We start from the raw sequence: 19,674 nt of genomic DNA, 5'->3' as shown, positions 1-19,674 counted from the left end.
CTCTCTGCAGCACGGGGAAGCCTTCCCTGATCACTGTTTTTAAAAGGGAAGCTCCTTCCACCCATCTCTCTTTCCTGCTTTTTTTTCCTCCATAGAGCTGATCACAATCCAGCTTGTCTTGTTTATCCTTCATCTTATTCTAATCTGCCTCTTCCACTAGGATGTAAGCTCCATGGGGGCAGGGAGTTTTGTCTGTTCACGTCTTGATCCCAACCTCTAGCATGGTGCCTGGCCTCCAGTAGGCAGGAATAATTATTTATTGAATGAATGAATGAATGAATGAATGAATGAATGAAGACTCCTAGGTCAATCAGGCACACGCTTCCAGAGCAGACTCTCTAACGCAGGCGATGGCTCTCACTACCTCCATGATTAGTACCCACAGCCAGGGGTGTGTTGGCCACCTGCTATGTGCCAGGGTCCAAATAAATTTCTCCTATTCCATTGCCCACCACACCATACTGCCCCTTGGTGGGAGAAATGAGCCCACCAGGGACTGGCTTGCCTGGTGTGCTAAGAGTGGTAGTGTGGTGGGCACCCCCAACATGGGGCCCCTGCCCTGTGAGAGCAATACACTCTGGGTAAGGGGTGTTTGACCATGTACGGGTCATGAGGCCGACCTAGAGGCTGGTTCAGCCACCTGCCAGGGACTCTGGGATGGTGTCTGATTATCTGAAGTGCCACATAGGAAGCCGTCTGAGTGTAGGGAGCCCTCACCCCATGAGATACGGAGAAGCCAGGTCCTCAGTCACCAGTCCAGAGAAGGCCTGGGAACACTTTCTGGGAGTAGAAGGGACCACGTGAACCAGGCCTTGAAGGGTGGGTAGGACTTTGATGGCAGAGAGAAGCAGGCATTCCAGGCACAAGCAAAGGTCTGGCAGTGGGGCTGGGCAGAACGTGGCCCCTGAATGGCCAGGTCTCCCGTGAGACCCCAGCAGAGGCAGCTGCAGGGCAGAGCAGGTGTGGGGCAGGAGTGTAATGCTTTTCTCTCATTAGGGCTGGGATCAGCCAAGGCTTCAGACTGGTGAGTGCCAGAATCTGGAGGACAGGCTGGAGGAGGACACGCTGCAGTCAGGGGGCCCTTCCAGGTGGCTGTGGCCACGGTCTAAGCAAGCGGGACTGGACCTGAGAGATGACACAGCAGTGGCATCCTTAGGCACAAAATGATGTTCCTCATGTGCAGGAAGGACGTTCTCAGGGAAGGAAATGAGAACCTCCAGAGGTGCAGCCAGCAGGCCCAAGACAAAGATCCCACAATGAACCCCTTTCAGATGACTGTGCCCAGCACAAGGGACACCATGGGCCCTTCACCTCCTCCTAACTGACCCACGCTTTTGGCATCTCTCAAAAATACTAAAGTGGCTGAAGAATGTCCCGAGAAGCCTGAGCCTGAGGTGATCGTGGGAAAGTGAGTCTCCACCTGGAAATGGGGCAGAAACCTTAAGGAGAACATAGGATTTTCCCACTAGGTGCCAAATGAGGGTTTGAATCAATTTGTCCCTATTTCAAGGTGCCAGGTGATGCCGGCCAGCTGTTGGGATTATTGGAATCAGAGAAAGGCGTCGTGGGGCCAGAGGAGGCAACTGCATAAGCAAAGGCAGGGAGGAGGGGCAGGCAGATGGCCCACGATGGGATTCCAGGGCACCCGGGCTGATCCCCTTCTCCAGATGCTGCTGACAGAACTGAGAACAGAGGGCTGGTCCCCTTCTAGGCCATGCTCCAGGCCACACCCAAGGTGTGCTCTGCTCTCTGCTCTTGCCCAGAGCTGCCCATGATGGAGGAGAAGACAGAAAATGGCCTTTGAAGTCACACAGACCCAAGATCCAGTCCGGGCTCTTCCTCTTCCAAGCTGTGTGGTTTTGGGCACATGCATTCACCTGTTGAGTCTGTTTCTTCATCTATAAAATGGAGGGAAGGAAGATCCCTACTTCCTAGGGCGTATGGAGAAGATCAACTGACTTCATGTTTGCAGATGCTCTTTGCAAACCCCTGTGTGGTGGGAACTAGGTACCTTCTCTCATTGATCGGAGAGAGAACAAACTCAGAAATTCTGCCCCCACCCAAGCCCTCTGATCCCAGCTCCTCCCCCTGCCCCTTCACCCTTTGATCCTGGGCAGGTGGGAAGAGGAAGCCCAGTGACAGAAAGAAATACAGAGCTGCCGAAGCGTCAGAACAGAAAAGAACTGGCGAGATCGACATACTCAACACACGCTTGTGTTGCAGATTGGGAAACTGAGTCTCAGAAAGGAGAAGGGACTTGGCAGAGGCCCAGCACATGCAGTCCCTCAGAGGCTGGGAAGACAGGAGGGAAGGGCTGCGTGGGAACTGTCTGGATGGTGGCCTTCGGAGAAAAAAAATGAAGGCGAGACTAGAAACAGAACGCTGGCAGTCGAGGAGCAGTTCCAAGGCCACGGTGCCTCATCCTCACAATAACCCCGGTGAGGAGGACACGGAGCAGAGGAGCCCGGGCTGGGGCAGAAGGAATGTGGCTTCCCACTGGGCATCTCAAGGCTGACAGTCACTCCCTGCATTCGCCTAACCCCGAGCAATGCACTTCTTCCTCCTTTCATGCAACAAATTCATCTTATGTTGAATCTCACCAACCTGTGCCATCACTCATAGTCACAGATGATCAGGCCTGGGATGAACTTTAGAGATACGTTCCCTCAACCTTTCTATCCCCAGGGTCTTTTAGCCAGTCAGGAACAGAGCAGGGCCTGGGATCCTGGACTGTACTCCCAGACCCCAGGGATCCCACCATCCCAAGGAACACCTGGTTGAGCTGGGCTAGCAGGAAATCTTCTCATCACACCCTTCTTCACCGCTGATGTATTTGAAATTTTCCAAACATACAGCAAAGTTGAAAGAATGTTATAGTGAACACCTATGTAGCCACCACCTAATTCTACCACCAATATTTTCTTATGCTTGCTCGTCATATGGATCTCCAACCCTCTAGCCTTTCCTTCATCTTAATGTGTATTTCATTTCCAAGTAAATGCAAACATCAGTACTCTTTCCCCTAAGTACTTCAGCATGCATATAATTAACTGAAGTTCATTATTTGTTTACAAGTTTTTTCTTTGGATATAAAATTTACACATAATGAAACACACAAATCTTAAACGTGCTATTGCTGTGTTTTGACAAATGCATAGACCTGTGTGACCCAAACCCCTACCAAGATATATTAATAGAACGTTGTCATCAGCACAGAGAGAAAATTCTGTCATACTGAAGAAGGGGGCCTATTGACCAAGCAAGAACCCAGCTCTCTGGGGATGTAACTGAGTTATCCCCCCATGAACACAGAGCTCTGAGGTCAGCACTGACAGCCCCAAACCCCGATGGATGAAAGGGCCCCCGACCTGCAAATTCAAAGTTCCTCCAAAGCCATTACACAGAACAAAGCTAGAACATCTTTCCTCAAAGATGCAGAGAGAAAGCAGAGCCTTAAGAAATTTCAGATAAATGGTGGGTTTCCCCAGAACAGTACTGTCTTCCAAATATAGAAGATGCGACTGTAAAAACCAATGCAGTAACTAGAGAACACTGACTAAAATAAGTTTAAAAAGGGGTTATGATAAGATGCACTTAACGCAGCTGTCCTGGAGATCCCAGAGGCAGAAGCATCACCAGATTCAGAGGTGTTTCCAGCTTCCCCTTGGCTCAAAGCTCAGAGATGGCAAGGAAGTCAAAGTTTCCTAAAATTCTCAGAAGTGACAGGTAAACGGGCTCAGTATAGCTCTTAATTAACCCAAAACGACACCTGCCAGATGACGGGGATTTGCAGAGCGCACTGGGGGCCGACCCCGTCTGCAGATGGTGGGCTCCCACCTCTGCTCCAGACCTTGGCCGGCTGCAATTAGCATACGGAAAGTCTTTCAAAGTGACTTCGCAGCCAAGTTCTGTTTCTGAAGGATTCAAACTGGGCTTTGAGAGAAAATCTTTGCAGAGGAGAAGGAGGAAGAAACAATTGAAAAGGACCATGAGGTTTCTTCAGCTCCTCTCCACGGCTCTGCAGAACTGCACGAAGTGCACGGTGGCTCAGGGATCAGCGGGTACCCGGGATGTTGCGAGACCAAACTGTTGACGACTAGAGTGAGCGTCGGCATCACATGCAGCCTCGGCCAGGCTTTCATGATACACATGGATGGATACTCCCGCTATACACGTACACATGCTTATAATGTATATGTGTATGTATACATAATAATATGTATAATATTTATAATATACAGATGTATGTATGTTGGATGTGTATACACACACACATACACACACACTGGATTCTGCAGCTGTGTCAAAGCCTCTCAGAGTGACCTTGAACAAGTCATTTTTCACCAAGTCTCAGTTTTCTCATCTGTAAAAGTGGTGTGTTTGGAAGAAATGGAAATAAGTGACCTCCAAGGGCTTTCAGCTCTCAGAAGCTGCCTTCACTGCACCCACGCCGAGCCTCACCCCCTCACAGGCCAAGGCTTCTCACCGTCCCTCTCTCCACAGCAAGACCTTCCTGGGCTCCCAACAGGGAGATGAAAACCCGAGCTCAGTAAAGGTCAGCCCTGTCAGCCCCGACAACCGCGCATCGATCCATTGCTGGGAAAAACCTCTCTCCCACCACTCAGGTCAGCCTCGAAGGCCTTCAGAAAAACAGCGGGAAGAGAAAAACCGAGAGAGAGAGGGTGTGCGTGAGGGCAGAATGCACAATGGGTTTCACTTCCGGTTCTCCCGAGGGCCGCGGACCCCACAGCTGGACGGCCGGCTGCCTGAGCCCCAGGCAGCCTGGCGTGGAGGCCAGGGCTCTGCTACCTGCCAGCTGTGCGGTGGCCAAGTGGCCTTTCCGGGCCTCAGTGTGGTCCTCTGTAAAGAAGAGGCTGTTGTGTCCCCTTCCTGTTGTCTACAACTACAAAAACCCAAATCCAAGGATCCTTTAGGGAATTCAGTGGACACAAACTCCACTGCTGCGTCATGGTGCCTCTGCCACAGGGCACATGTCCAACTCCACCAGCTGGCCATGCGTCACAGGCAAGAGCTGGGGGCCTCGGGACACATGGGGCCGGGAGGAAACAATCGATGGGCTCCTGGTGTTTGAAGGGGGCAAGTGTCAGTAGCCACAGGACTTCCATCTACCTAGATCTGTTGTCTTTGCCTCCAAGGCTGACCTTTCTTTCTGCAACCTGCCTGGCCCCTGCAGGCATTTCCATTTGAGATTGCTGGCTATGCCATGGCACATTTTGAACAACTCTGGTCCAAGTTTAATCCACTTTGCTGCCGTGGTCTTATTCCAAAATTCTGTCCTGTCCTGCCCTCATCTAAGCAAACAGTGGGCATGTACAAATGACCCCCCGAAGCCTCACTGGGGTGCAAGACACCACCTGATTTGTGTGCACGCATGAGGGGGGAGGGGTACTGCGGTGCCCTGTCCTGGGAGTGCCCACAGGTAGCACTTTGTGAAGATCAACACCCAAGACGCCTCCTGGTGGCGGTCAAGGCCCTCCCACTGCCTGCATCCCCCACTCCACCCCCACCCACCACAAGCCATATTCCAGGCCAACTGCACCACCAGTTGTTCTGCACACCTACTCCATGGGGCCATCTCCATCTCTCATGCTATTTCCTTCATCCGAAACACCACCTTGCTTCCCTTCCCCATGTCCAATTCTCCTATTTGTCAAGATCCAGTTCAAATACCACCTCCTCCAGGAAGCCTTTCTGGATTAATCATCCCAGCTGAGAGCAGTCCCCCACTGGTCCCTGAGTCCCCAGCCCTGGGTCTATCACTGCCATGTCCTAGGGCACACAGATTCAGGGCTGTCTGTGACCGTATCTTGCTTCCCCTGCTGTTGGGTCTGGATCCTCCTCAATGGCAGGAACCAAGGCTGACCATCTGTGACTGACAGGTCCCTGCGGCCCCACCCCCGGCACAGGGCCTTGCCCACAACACCAATGCAGACTGAGTGAGCACTAAGTGTGCCCAGCAGATGTTCCTTGAGCCAGGCCCTTTCAGAGAACAGAAAAGGTCATGGAATCTTGGAAAGATTCTCTAGAATCTCTAGAAAGAGTTAGTGAAACACCAGTCCTGATCTTTGCTAGAAACATGGAGACAGAGAGACAGAGAAAGGGAATAAGACACATAGAAAAGAGAAGCAGGCTGTGTTTGCTGCAGGAACCACTGTGCAGGTCCCATGAGTGAAAAGGGACACTGGTGCTCTCCCGAGCGGCTTAGCACTCACCCGCAGGCCTCAGTAGACCTCCCCTGCCACATAATGACAGCACTCAGTTCGGCTCACTTCAAAAGAGCACAAAAGTACAAGCTAAAATAAAAAGACACAACTTTTCTAAAGGGAGAAGCAAAAAAAAGAGCAGGACCAGACTGAAGCTGGGTTGCAAAGATAGGAAGGCTCTAGGTTTTTTCCTTAGCACCTTTTCTCTGCATCCATTTGGCCACTGGCAGATGCTTGATCCGGAAACCTGAAGAGTTTCTTAGAATGTCCAGAATGTTACCAGAAGTCCCCATCCCAGGGCCTAACCACCCGGCCCCAGGTTCTGCAGAGTTGAGTGGGAATAACATTGAATTGCATTCCCAGGAAAATCCAACTCACATATTCGTAATAAGTGTCAAATAAACTCACTAGGTTCTCGTGTGTCCAGCCTCAACTGGGTTTGTACAGGCAGTCATACACACTTTCCATGGTTCTCCTTGGAGCAACTTCAGAGTTGGAATGAATGATTTAAAAGGTAGGGCATAGTAGAAAGTAACATTTCTCCCCAAGTTTCTAAAGTTCTTCACTGTCCTCCTATGCTAAATTTGGGGAAAGCTTACCTTAAACTTTGATTTGGGGACTATGTTTTACTTTTAGACCCATATACTGGTGATGCTCTGTATTTTGGTGAATCCATTTAGTTCAGCATCCACTGTGGTCCTACTCCAATCAGAACTCAGAGCTAGGCCCCCAGTAGGGAATACTCAGTAAAATGCGCCTAGGCTTCAGTCCTCAGGGAACTCCCTGCATTAAAGGGGATTCTTAGACCCAAAACTAGACATTCAGGTGCCAGCAAAAGGCAAAGTGGATTCAGAAGCAGAGTAGAAATGGAAATTCATTCTAGCTAGGGTATCCAGGAAGGCTTCCTGTGAGAAGTGGCTGCAATGAGGGCTTCAGAGGACATTCAAATGTTGTCCTTTAGTGGCATTCAGTACCAAAATCTGTCCCATCACCTGCCAGCTTAGGCTGCATTGCTGAGTCAAAGTGTACTGCCTCTGTCCCTAGGGAAGGGAGTTCTCACTTTCTTCCAAGCAAGAGGCCAGTAAGCAGGACGCATGCGGTGCTGACATGGAATGGGCCACAAAGACACGACTGTCCTTGCTTTCAACTCCCCAACGAGGCAGCTGAGAATGTAGGACACTGGCTGATAAACCCAAGACTCCTGACAACTCTGAACCACATCACGGTTTTTGTAAATAATTGTAGAAAGAGGGGTGCTGATTTTCTGCACAGGCATTGAGGGCAGCAGTGGCTGCCAGTCCGTGCTGGTGCTGGGAGGTGGTGGAAAGCCCCTGGGTGTGCAGCCAGTCAGTTCCAGCCAAAGCCCAGCAGCCACTTAGCTGGGCAGCCTCAGAGAAGTCTCCTGAATCTCTGAGCCTGAGTTCCTAATTTGCTGTATGGTAATTACAACACTCACAGGACTAAATATTGATGCATTTCAAAGTCCTTTGTGAATTAAAAAGTATTATACAAATGTGAGGGGCTGTTTGATACTCAGCTCAGTCCTTGGCACATAGCACATGCTTTGTGTGTCTGTTGCAAAAACGGATACATTGGTACTTTCTTATTTTTTAGCAAAAATTATATTTCAGGATGTTTTTCTCATATTTCAACAAATGCCTAAAATTCTTGATTGTAAGGAAAGCCTCAAACTAGGAGTCTGAGTCTGACCTTCCGTCTCTACCTGTCCCTTCTGGGTTCACTTAGCCTCAGTTTCCCCAAATGGACAACGGCAGGGTGGGAAACGGACAAGATTGGTTTCCAGTCTTTCTGCCTCTAAGGAATAGTTTTCCTCCCCCCAGTTTCTGCCCAAATGACTCTTTGCCTGCTTAAATTATGAATCCAACCCATACCTTTTAAAAATGTTCTATGAGGCTTTGTGTGTGTGTGGGCAAATAGATAATGTCCACAAGGCTGACTGGAAAGCTAAAATCAGTCCCCAGCCTTTATTACGGGCTCCCAGCCTCCAAAAATGGCTCAGTCCCCTCCAGCTTGGAGACCCTCAAACCTCCTGGCACATTCCCAAGGCCTTCAGGAACTCCTTTACTCAGCCCAAAGCTGACTTACTTTCCTGTGACCCAGACCTTGGCCTGTCCCTCAGAGCAGCCAGGGGTCCTCCTTGGAAGAAATCACCTCCTCTGGCTTGGCTGGGCTCAGCGCTGAGGCCTGAATGTCCCGCCGCTGACTAATGAGACGGAGGGTGAAGGTGTCATACCTTGCTGGGAAGTCGCAGTGCTAGTCCCGACCTGCGCTGCCTGCCATCAAATTTTAATGCTTCTGCTGACATATTTATGGAATACCTCACCAAGTGTTTGCAAGGAGACCAGACAAGATTTACCTCCACAATTACCACCACAACACTCAGGCTTCGCTGTGTGCTGAGAACTCAGCAGCACACAGGCCCCGATTTCCCCTGCGCCCCGAGGAACTCGCTCAATTCTGCACACCTTTCCTGCCCCCAGCAAGCCAGGCCTGGGGCTGGAGGAGGTGGAGATGAATCAGACACGGTCCCTGCCCACGGAGAGCCCACAGTCTGCGGGAGGGGCAGGCGCACACATAAATTACTTGCAACCCTGGGAGGCTGGGGCCAGTGCACTGGTAAAAGTATGAGAAGCGGGCCGGGCTGAAGTAGGGAAGGGAGAGCTATTTCTTCTAACAAAGTCAGGGTCAAGGAAGAAGCCAAAGACCTGGGCTGGGCCTCCCAGCTGCTTCGGCTCTCCTGGGCACTCCTCTGGCTGGAAAAGCTCCCAGGGCCTCTCCCTTCCTCCCCCTGCCAGCCTCAGGGTCTCAGTAGCCCCTCTCCTTCAGTGTCTGTACCCTACATTCATTCCTTTGGGGTTCCTCTCTTGAGGCCAACTGAGAGTGGGATGTGCCCCCACTCCTTCCCCGGCTCCTCACCCTTCCTCACTGTGTCCGCAAATTCCTTTAAGTCTTATTGCTCTCCCACAGCAAAGCTGCCCTGAGGGGAGGTGGAGGCGGGCAGGAATAATGCAGTGACCCGGGCCAGTGGCTGTCAAGCCTTACTGCACATTAAGAATCATCTGGGGGCCGGGCACGGCGGCTCACACCAGTAATCCCAGCACTTTGGGAGGCCGAGGCAGGCGGATCACGAGGTCAGGAGATCAAGACCATCCTGGCTAACATGGTGAAACCTCATCTCTACTAAAAATACAAAAAAAAAAAAAAAAATAGCCAGGCATGGTGGCGGGCACCTGTAGTCCCAGCGACTCGGGAGGCTGAGGCAGGAGAATGGTGTGAACCCGGGAGGCGGAGTTTGCAGTGAGCTGAGATCACGCCACCGCACTCCAGCCTGGGTGACAGAGCGAGACTCCGTCTCAAAAAAAAAAAAAAAAGGAATCATCTGGGGGCCTGGCGTATTGGCTCACACCTGTAATCCCAGCACTCTGGGAGGCTGAGGCAGGTGGATCACGAGGTCAGGAGTTCAAGACCAGCCTGACCAACATGGTGAAACCCTATCTCTACTAAAAATACAAAAATTAGCCAGGCATGGTGGTGTGTGCCTGTAATTCCAGCTACTCAGAAAGCTGAGGGAGAAGAATCACTTGAACCTGGGAGGCAGAAGTTGCAGTGAGCAGAGATCGCGCACTGCACTCCAGCCTGGGTGACAGAGCAAGACTCTGTCTCAAAAAAGATAAAAAGAATCATCTGGGAAGCTTTAAAAATCCAGATGACCAGGCCACATCCCATACTAGTTCATAAGGAGCTTGGAGTGAGAGGGGGCAGATGGTAATAGTTGTCGAAACTTCCAAGATGACGCCAATGTACAGCAAGTTTGAGAGGCAGGGGGCAGGCACTCGGTACTCAGCGTGCGACACGTTAGAAGACCAGCCTCCTGCATCCACCCTCAACTCTATGAACCAGAATCTGCTCTGTGAGGTGATCCTGGTGATTTGGGTGCAATAAAGTTTGAGAAGCGCTGATCCATGTTAAAGAGTTTCCCAGCATCCTCAGAAGCATGCTGGTGTCTAGTCCCCACGGCCTCTGAAATGGGGCCCCTAAGGAGACTGACTTCTAAGCAGGCAGCCACCATAAGCTAACCACTGAGAAGGGCTGGCTTCTGTGGGGGACTCCAGGCAGGCCACAGGGCAGCCACCACCATGACTCAGTGAGCTTGACAGGGCCATTCCACGGAGGGAGCTGAATTAGGACGACCCTCACAGCTCCCAAGGCTGGACCAGGAGGCAGGAGCCCCATGCAGTCCTGTACTGATGAAGACCCATTTTTTTTCTAGGAGATTTACGCTTTCATATGTATCCCCCGTGACCAGCCCACACACCTGGCTGAGAGATGGCTCTGCAGGGAGGGAGTCAGCAGGAGGGGAAGGGAGGGAAGAGGAGGGGAGGAAAAATATCTTGGCAGGCCAAGGAAAAAAAGTGAAGAAACCACCTAAGAGGGCAAATGCAGGGCTCAGTGGGAGGGGTCCAAAGATGTCCTGAGGAGCCCCGGTGGCATCTGCCTTGACACCAGGCCCACTGCAGACAGTCGCAATTTCATCCATCCATTCATCCATCAGATATTGACTGAGGGCCTACTAGGTACCAGGCACTGAGGATACAGCCCTGAACAAAGCAGACATCAGTCCCTGCCCTCATGGAGCTTATATTCCAGCGGTACAAACAAAACGGTAAACCAGACAAGTAAAAACGAAGCATCTGGCGTGCTAGATAATGATGGATGCTAAAGAGAAAACATGAAGCAGGAGACAGAATAAGAAATGTTGGGAGGAGGTGGAATTTTAGATGGAGTGACTGGGGATGACTCCACTGAAAAGGTGACTTTTGAAGAAAGAATGAGGGAAGCAAGAGTTCGCCATGTGAATATCTGTGGGAAGGGCCAAGCAGTAGGAACAGCAAGTGCAAAGGCCCTGAGGCAGGAGTGTGGGAGGTGTGTGGGTGGGACAGGCAGGAGGCCTGTGTGGCTGGAGAGAAGCCAGGGTGGGGAGGGGGGAGAGGACACCAGGGAGGGAAGTGGGGAGGGGGAGATAGGTCAGGACTTTGGCCTCTACTCTGAGTGTGCACAGGAGGGACATGTCCTGACTCCGATTTTCACAGGCTCGCTGCGGCCGTGTTGTTGAGAATAAAGGGTCATGGCCGGCAATGGGGAGACTAGGAAATAGGCTGTTGCAAGGATTTACTGTAAGACTGACCTTCCCACTGAGTGGACACCTCTGGCCCTTTCAGTCCTAATGCCACAAGACTGGGAAGGGTCAGACCATGTGGCTATGCAAGCAGAGGGTCAGCTGGCCAAAGCCAAGGGCAGATGTGTGGGGCCAAGTATGTGGGGGCAGCTGGTGGAGGGAAGGCACACTGGATTCTAGTCCTGGCTCTGCATGACCTTGGGCCAGCCCCTTCCTCTCACTAAGCCTGTCACAAAAGCCATAAAAATGGGTCCCTAAGGGGTTGTGGTGAGGATTCTATGACAGGATGGGAGTGGAAGCTCTGGGTAAACTGAGGAGGGGTGTGGGTGCAGAGTCCTCTCTGGCCACACACCAGGAATGCAGGAGGACGATGCATCCCGATTCTCCACTAGGGGGAGCCTGGGCAATTCTCCCTCCCTCAGCAATGAACTTCCGAGACAGCAGTCCGACCTCCCTCATTTCAGAAGTCCCCAGCACCGCGTTCTGGGGTGGGATTAGATGTGCCCCTGAACGGTCCTCATGCTGCCTGAGATCCTGTGGTTGGCAGGACATGTTCTCTCCAAAAGATGTTCCACACAGCCCAATAGCAGTGATTTGAGAGGCTGGCACGTGGATCCATCATGCCATGACCCCCAATAAACAAACCAAAAAGAAGATGGAAAGGAAAAGCAACACAGGAAACAGAAGCCACCCCTGGCTGGGGGCATTTGGTCTGAAGCAGGCAGGTGGGCGGCTTTGGGTTCAGCCCTGCCCAGGTTTGTGTGCCTGTTTCCTGTCTTGGCCCACAGGTTCTTCAAGGTGGCTCCTCACATGTTCACTAGGCATCTGCCCTGTGCCAGTCTGTATGCTGGGAGCGGGTAGTCCTGTGATGCAGCAGAAGCTCAGGCTCGTGAGCTCCCACCTACTCTCAGGGTCTCTTTCACCTCTCCATTTATCTGAAGGTTAAAAAGGCCCCATAAGTGCCCTTAAAACAGACCAAGGGGGCAGGCAGGGCAGGCATGCAGGGAAGGGCAGGTTGTTCATTGCGACAGAGTCACCGGCTGACTGGACAAGTGAGGACTGAGGTCCAGCCTGCTCTATAGTCGCCAAACCCTAAGTCCTGGTGTGGGGCTTCATCTGCTCAAGAGAAGGAAGGGAAAAGGTGCTGAGAAACAGCCTGGAGACAGCCCAGGGGAAACTTTACCACAAACCCTATTGCATGACCTCTCCCTCCTGCGGTAGCTGCTTCACGCTGCTGTCATTGATCAGGAGAAGACCGTAAGGATAAGTATAATGGATCTTCAAAGACAGGCCCACCTGGGTTCTTTTCTTTCAGTCTGCATTTATTTTATTCTTTTATTTTTTAGAGACAGGGTCTCACTCTGTTGCCCAGGCTGGAGTGCAGTGGCACCAGCATAGCTCACTGCAGCCTCAAACTCCTGGTCTCACACGAGCCTCCTGCCTCGGCCTCCCCAAGCACTGGGATTACAGGTGTGAGCCACTGTGCCCGGCCTCAACCTACATTTATTTAGTGTCAGTGATGTGCCAGGTACTTTGAGAGGCACAAGTCATCTGTCAGGTGATGTCATCATGCCTTTCACCGATGCAGAAGCCGAGGCCCAGCCCAGTTCAGGAACGTGCTCTAGGGTGCATTACCAGGCAGAGGCAGGCTCCAGCTCTCAGGCCCCTGCGTTTTCTCTTGTTCAAAGGGCTCTAGAACCAGTGAGCCTACTAGGCTCTATCCTGGTACTATCACTTGGGCAAGTTACTCTGTGCAAGCTGATGCCTCCGCTTCCTACTCTGTGAAATGGGGTAACATCAACAGCAGCCTGGTGGGAGCATTGCAAAAAACAGGCAGGTCGGGGAATGAAAGGCAGTTAGTGCAGGACTGGCATATAGAAGTGCTCAGTAGGAGCTGGGCGCAGTGGCTCATGCCTCCAATCTCAGCACTTTGGGAGGCCAAGGTGGGCGGATCAGGAGGCCAGCAGTTCGAGACCAGCCTGGCCAACATGGTGAAACCTCATCTCTACTAAAAATACAAAAATTAGCCGGGCATGGTGGCATGCACCTGTAGTCCCAGTTACTGGGCAGGGTGAGGCAGAAGCATCGCTTGAACCCACAAGGCAGAAGTTGCAGTGAGCCGAGATTGCACCACTACACTCCAGCCTGGTTATCAGAGTGAGACTCCGTCCCCCTGCCTCCCCGCAAAAAATAAATAACAGTGCTCAGTAGGTGTCAACTACTGCTACAAAGCAAGCCCTTTTCCTCACAGGAGCCCTGGGAAAAAGACTATACAAATGCAGGCTGAGGTCCAGAGATAGAAAGGTGACTTCCCTCTAAGGCTGGTAAACCTACAGGCAGGACTACGGCCAAGGGTGCTGAGTCCTGGTTTATGCAGCTTCTCAACCTCCCTAATTCTCCACTAGAGCCAGAGGAGTTCCAGGAGTGGACCTGGACAGAGATGGTCCAGGTATGGGGCAGGGTGAGGAGGGATGTGTTGTCAGGACTGGAAGACAAAGAGTGAGGAGCAGGGCAGGACTTGAACTTGATCCTTGTGGATGTGCAGGTGGGAGGATCCCTGTGCCCCAGCCGGACCCTGAGTCAGGGGACCCCAACTCCACCCTCACCTGCCCCCATCGGCCCAGGCCAGCTAAGGCTGGTGGGCCTGAGCGTGGGCCAGCCTCCCCCACCAGCCCACCTGCCTGCCCGCCTCCTCCGGCCCGGCCGGCATGGTGGCAGGCCCTGCCTGTTCCCCTGGGAGCCTGCCGCCAGGCCTGATGGCACTGACGGAGGGAGGGAGGCCGCCAAGCTGTCAGTCTGGAGGTGCCCCTCGGAGCCCCTCCTGGCTGGAGCTAGGAGGGTGGGCCGGCGCCGGAGCCGGGCTGTCAGGGCCTTCACAGAGACGAGGCCGGAGAGGCGCTGCCTGACAGCTCGCCCACCGAATTAGGACCATTTGCATGCTAATTTCCAGCGCTCTAACGGGCTGGCAGGCGGGCTGGGGTGTGGAGAGTGTGCAGAGAGAGGCACCGCGGCCTCCCCGCCCGCGACGGAACAATGCTTGACTGATCTAGCTGCGTTAACGAGCAAATTATGGTAATTTTGTTATTACAAATGCATAGAAATTTCCAAAGCAGGCAGTCATTCAGGGCAGCTCCCTGCTCCTCCCCACTCCTAAATACGGAGCCCCCTATTTGCACACACGGGCCAGGCACCCACTTCAGAGACCAAGATTTCCAGGTGCTTCCCTCAGTTCTCCCAGGGAGGCCCAGGGTGAGCCCGGCCAGAGCACCCATCGGGTCAGCAACCCTCAGCGCCTGAGCTCCCCACACTTTCCCTCTTGTCCCCCAGTAGTCTCTACCTAGCCCCTGGGCTTAGCAACCCTGCAGAACCTCCACATGCAAGCTGGGTTCTTTCCATCTGAGCAGGTAGCATGGGCGATTCTCCTAGGTCTTGAGAAATTCATTCAGTCATTTCTGTGCCCATTCTTTGAACTAGGCCCAGCACCCAGGAGGGACTCAGGGATTGTCTGGTGAATGAACAAGTGAGTGAAGGAAGGAGGCAGGAAGGGAAGAGAGGAGGGAAGGTAGGGGGATAGGCTGGGGAGAGAGGGAGAGAAGGAAGAAATGGAGGAAGACCAGAAAAGACCCGCAAATGAAGATAATCAAGAGACCCTACAAGGCCAGCCCACTGGTGGTATAATTAATCCAAGACTTCAACAGAGGAGTTTATTTGCCAACTAGCAACCCCTCCCAGTATTTATAATTGTCCACTGTCAAAATCACAATTTGTCCCAGTTTTTCTGGTAGTCTTCTTTTGATTAAAAGTATGTTTTTAGAAGCCTGCTCTGGTAGGCATCCAGACAGGAGCTGTTTCCAAAAAAGTGAGCTCCCAGCTCCCAGCAGTGAAGCGTGGGTCGCTCCAGGAGCAGGGCTGGGCACGAAGGACGGCTCAGTGGTGCCACGCTGTGAAAAGCAAGTATGCCGATCCTCGGGCAGGTGGGGTGGGCCTGCGTCCACTCCTGCCCCCACCGGGCACCACTGGCAGTCCTCCTGCTTTATGACAGGGATTTCAGGTTGGGGCTGATGTTATTGAAAGGTCACGAAGCTGCCTCAAATCCGTTTTGGAAGTCAGTGGGGAATAAATCATCAATTACGGAGGAAACCAGCAGCGAGGAAGGTCTGCTCCTGGTGGCTGAGGAAGCGCGGGCGGGCCGGGCCTCACCAGGGAGCATTCGAGGGAAAGGCCTAAATAGAAGCCAAGACTTCAGAACCTCAGCTGGGGTCGTGGTCAGATTTTTCTATTTGTCTGATTTTCTAACTGGGTCACAGCTTCCAGAGGGAAACTGAACCCAGGAACAGAAAACAATCACTTCTTTGTGTCTGGCTACCTGACTCTGGGTGGGGGAGCTGTGGCCCCGGCGTGCCTGCAGGTCTCAGGCCAACCTCGGCCAGGCCTGGGGAGCCCACCATTGCCTGGGGCCGCTCAGGCACAGAAGCCTGAGACCCTGAGAGAAGATGTTTTTGTAGCTGGCCAGGTCCCAGGGCCTGGGAGAGGATCTGCGCTCAGGAACAGCACAGAAAAAGTTGGGGTGAAGTGGGGGTCTTGATTTGGGTTGCTGTAGAAGCCAGGGCATCCAGGAACTATCCTTTTTATATCAGTTCTGCACAAAGATAGGAGACAAAATTACTTCTTTTTTATTGCTTCGGTGAGGAACTGAGGGCGGTGGGGACGATAGGGCAGAAAGAGAGCCACCTGGCTCTCCCTCTGACTTGCCATGTGACTTTGCACAAGTCCTTTCCTCGCCCTCATCTGCACAGCCCTGGGTTGATTTCTAAGGTTAAGTCCAGCCCTGTCCATCAGTGATGGATGAAAAAGCAGCTACGGAACACACAACGGCCTCTCCAGTCCTCTCTGAGGTGGGGTTAGAACACACTCCACGCAGGCACAGCCCAGTCTACACAGGGCTAACAGCCTTCAAAGCTTCTCCTGCAGAGAAGATTTCTCCAAAGCCAAAGGCAAGGCCCTCAGCTAGGACCTCTGTTGAATCAGTGTCTTTGCTGCTGCCTGCAATGTCCAGCTCTACAGCCCACAAAAGGTCCTGAATGGGGTGGTGGGTGGGACATGGCTGGTCTCCTGCTTCCCAAGGCTAGATTCCAATTTCTTTGCATTTATTTTTCCAAATGTGTCTGGCTCGTTCCTGGGGAGTTCTTCTCTTCCCAGGAATCCCACACCCACAGTGCCCATGGAAGAGCTTTCATTCACAAAACTCCCGTGCAAAGTTCTAAGGGCTATGTGAAACTGCTTCAACCCGACTCCTTGGTATATACCTGGTGTCCCCGCGTAGACCTGCTCGTGACACACCCTTCTTTTGCATCACACCATGAAAGCAATTTCTGGGCTGTAACACAGTGTTTCTAAGAGTCACACTCCAAATTGGCAAAGTCCTTCACTTGTCATTTAGACTGAACCACTTGCTAGCAAACCACTTAAGCCTCAGTTTTCACCTCTGTAAAAGGGGCTCGTGAATAGCAAAGCTCTGTCCAGATGGGGGTTCGTCTTCTTAACATCATTGTCAACAAGACCTCACGATGGCCACAGCGGGCAGAAACCCTGCCCTGGCAGGACAATGCCCAAGGCATTTTTGGCCTGGCACTGCTCTTCAGGCAAAGGGTATTATGGTAACACAGTTGTCATTTCACATTTTTCTTTCCTCCCTCTTTTATCTCTCATTCTCTTTTCTACTCCTTTCCTCTTCCTTTCTCTCTTTCTTTCAGCCCTGGATTTAAGTCTCCCTGTTTCGGGCCCTTTATTTGTGCCCGTTGCACATAGACTCCTTATAAAGAAAATTCATTTGTTCAGGGTCACCGCATGGTTTTTCATTAAAAACAAATTACCCGCATTCAGGGAGGACATCTGGGCTTCACGGGTCCCATTAATGACTATATTTCCAGCCTCCCCAGCCCGGTTGGGCTCCCCTCGCCTGTCACCCCGCGTTCCTGGCCCCGGGAGGACAATGAGAGTGACAGGCAAGTGAAAGGGAAAACATGAGGGATGAGGGCGAGAGGCGAGTCCCCCGAGAGGGGAAGGAGGGAAAAGTGAAAAAAATAAATAACTCAAACAGAGGGTAACAAGGGCTATTGTCTCAGCATCTTCCTGTGAGAAGCCAGAGCAAATATTGGAAGAAGGACTGGGGGCGTTTCAATGGCGCTCAAGCCCTGTTTAATTACACAGTCGGACCCTAACTTGCCCTGGACTCTGGACCGGGCGAGATGGGGAGGGGCATGTGCTGTATTCAGATAAATGCCACCCACAGCTACTGAGCACCTACTGCAGGCAGCACCTACTGCAGGCAGGGCCAGGGTCTGAGAGGAATTCCAGGCAGCCCTGACCTCAGAAGCAGCCGGGAGATGGGCGCACGGGGTCTGAACGGCAGTGCCCTGGGGGTGCACACAGTGGGGAGATGAGGGACTGCGGTGGGAGGCTGCCTGTAAGAGAGAGCCTTTAATTTGGGTCTAGGAGCATATGTCAAGCACAGACAGGTGAGAATGGGGAGGGAGAAAGGAATATACCAGAATTCCAAGTGTGAGCTCCCTAACATCCCAGCGGGAAGAGCTCTTCCTGGGCCATAAAAGAACTCGAGTTAGGAAGGCCACCCATGTCAGTGAGGGAGCACCTTCCCTGGCCCCAGAGCCCATAGATAGTCTCCATTTTTCTCAGTCTCCACGGACACCAGGGGCTCAGAGACCCTAAGTTCCAGGCCCCAAGACCAGCTGCCCCCTGACTGGCCGTATCCCCCTGGCAATGTAACACCACCTCCCTGAACCGAGTCAGCCTGCCTCCAAGATGGACATGCATACTCCAACCTCACAACATGCTTTCAAATGGCAACTGGGGCTAACAGCTGTGTGTCCCTTGACAACTCTAAAGCACCATGCAGGTTGGGGGTCAGGAAGCATGGGACTTGTTGGTAGAATGAGCTTACGGGCATGGATGGTTTGGCCTCATTTGAGAACGCTCTCCTTTTGGAAGGTAGGAGCCGAGCTCCACTGGTTCTCACTACCCCGAGGGCTTCAGTCACTGCCAGAAGTTCTCTGGATAGGAGTATCCCAGGTAGAGTGACCCTCAGGGTTAGAGGCAGCGGTTGGTCCAGATGAAGACTGACAGCTGTCAGGGCCTTGGAGACAGGGGCTGCAGATCTCAGCAAGTCAAAGGGAGTCAAACTCTGACAGCCCCAGTAGATTAAAGCTGGGTTTCGGAAAGAGTGCAGTTAAGTACAGGAGCAAAGCACATCTCAGAACCTTTCTCTTCATCGTCCCTGCCCCGCCTGAAACACTCATCTTCTCCCTCCTCACTCCACCTCCCACTGGCTAACATATGTTTCTCTCTCAACAATAAACCTGAAAATTGTCTCTTCCTAGATTCCTCCCTTGCCCTAAGGGCAGCACCGCGGATGACTTGGAAAGCTTTAGCTGTGCCCCTATTCTTTGATGTGCTTTCTCAATCTCAGCAAAACTCTCTGCAAAAGCACCTTCAGACATGCCTCCCACCCAGCCCTACTATACAGAGATTCCAAGCCCCTCTATGTCTAACATCCCCAATCTAGGCTCGATCCCCCTTTTCTGTGTTCCCAGAGTCCCTGGGCTTGCCTGTTACCACAACTGGCCCCCATAGCCCCTCACAGATTTGCCTGACAAGGGTCATGGCTTTTGATCTTGTATCCTTAGGCTAATGCCCGGCACATGTAGATGCTCAATACATGTTGGAAGGGAGAAGGAAAGGAAGGAAGTAATAGTGGATAGAAGGATGTATAAATAGATGGATGGATGGATAAGTAGATGGATGGATGGATGGATAAACAGATGGATGGATGGATGGATGGATGGATAAATGGATGGATGGATGGATGGATGGGTGGGTGGATAAACGGATGGATAAACGGATGGATGGATGGATGGATGGATGGATGGATAAATGGATGGATGGATGGATGGATGAACAGATGGATGGATGGATGGATGGGTGGATGGATGGATGGATGAACAGATGGATGGATGGATGGATGGATGGATGGATGGATAAATGGATGGATGGATAAATGGATGGATGGATAAATGGATGGATGGATAAACAGATGGATGGATGGATGGATGGATGGATAAATGGATGGATGGGTGGATAAATGGATGGATGGATGGATGGATAAATGGATGGATGGGTGGGTGGATGGATGGATGGATGGATAAATGGATGGATGGATGGATGGATGGATGAATG

General features: G+C 52.1%; 1 protein-coding gene across 3 annotated transcripts in view; it reads right to left on the bottom strand.

The window, feature by feature from the left end:
- The window catches only part of PAX5 (paired box 5), a 194,672-nt gene that overhangs the window by 11,751 nt on the left and 163,247 nt on the right, over positions 1-19,674 (bottom strand). The window lies entirely within an intron of this gene.

The sequence above is a fragment of the Macaca mulatta genome, chromosome 15, assembly GCF_049350105.2.
Source record: "Macaca mulatta isolate MMU2019108-1 chromosome 15, T2T-MMU8v2.0, whole genome shotgun sequence".
Lineage (NCBI taxonomy): Eukaryota > Metazoa > Chordata > Mammalia > Primates > Cercopithecidae > Macaca > Macaca mulatta.
Note: the sequence above shows the minus strand (reverse complement) of the source record. Positions and strands in the feature narration are given on the sequence as shown.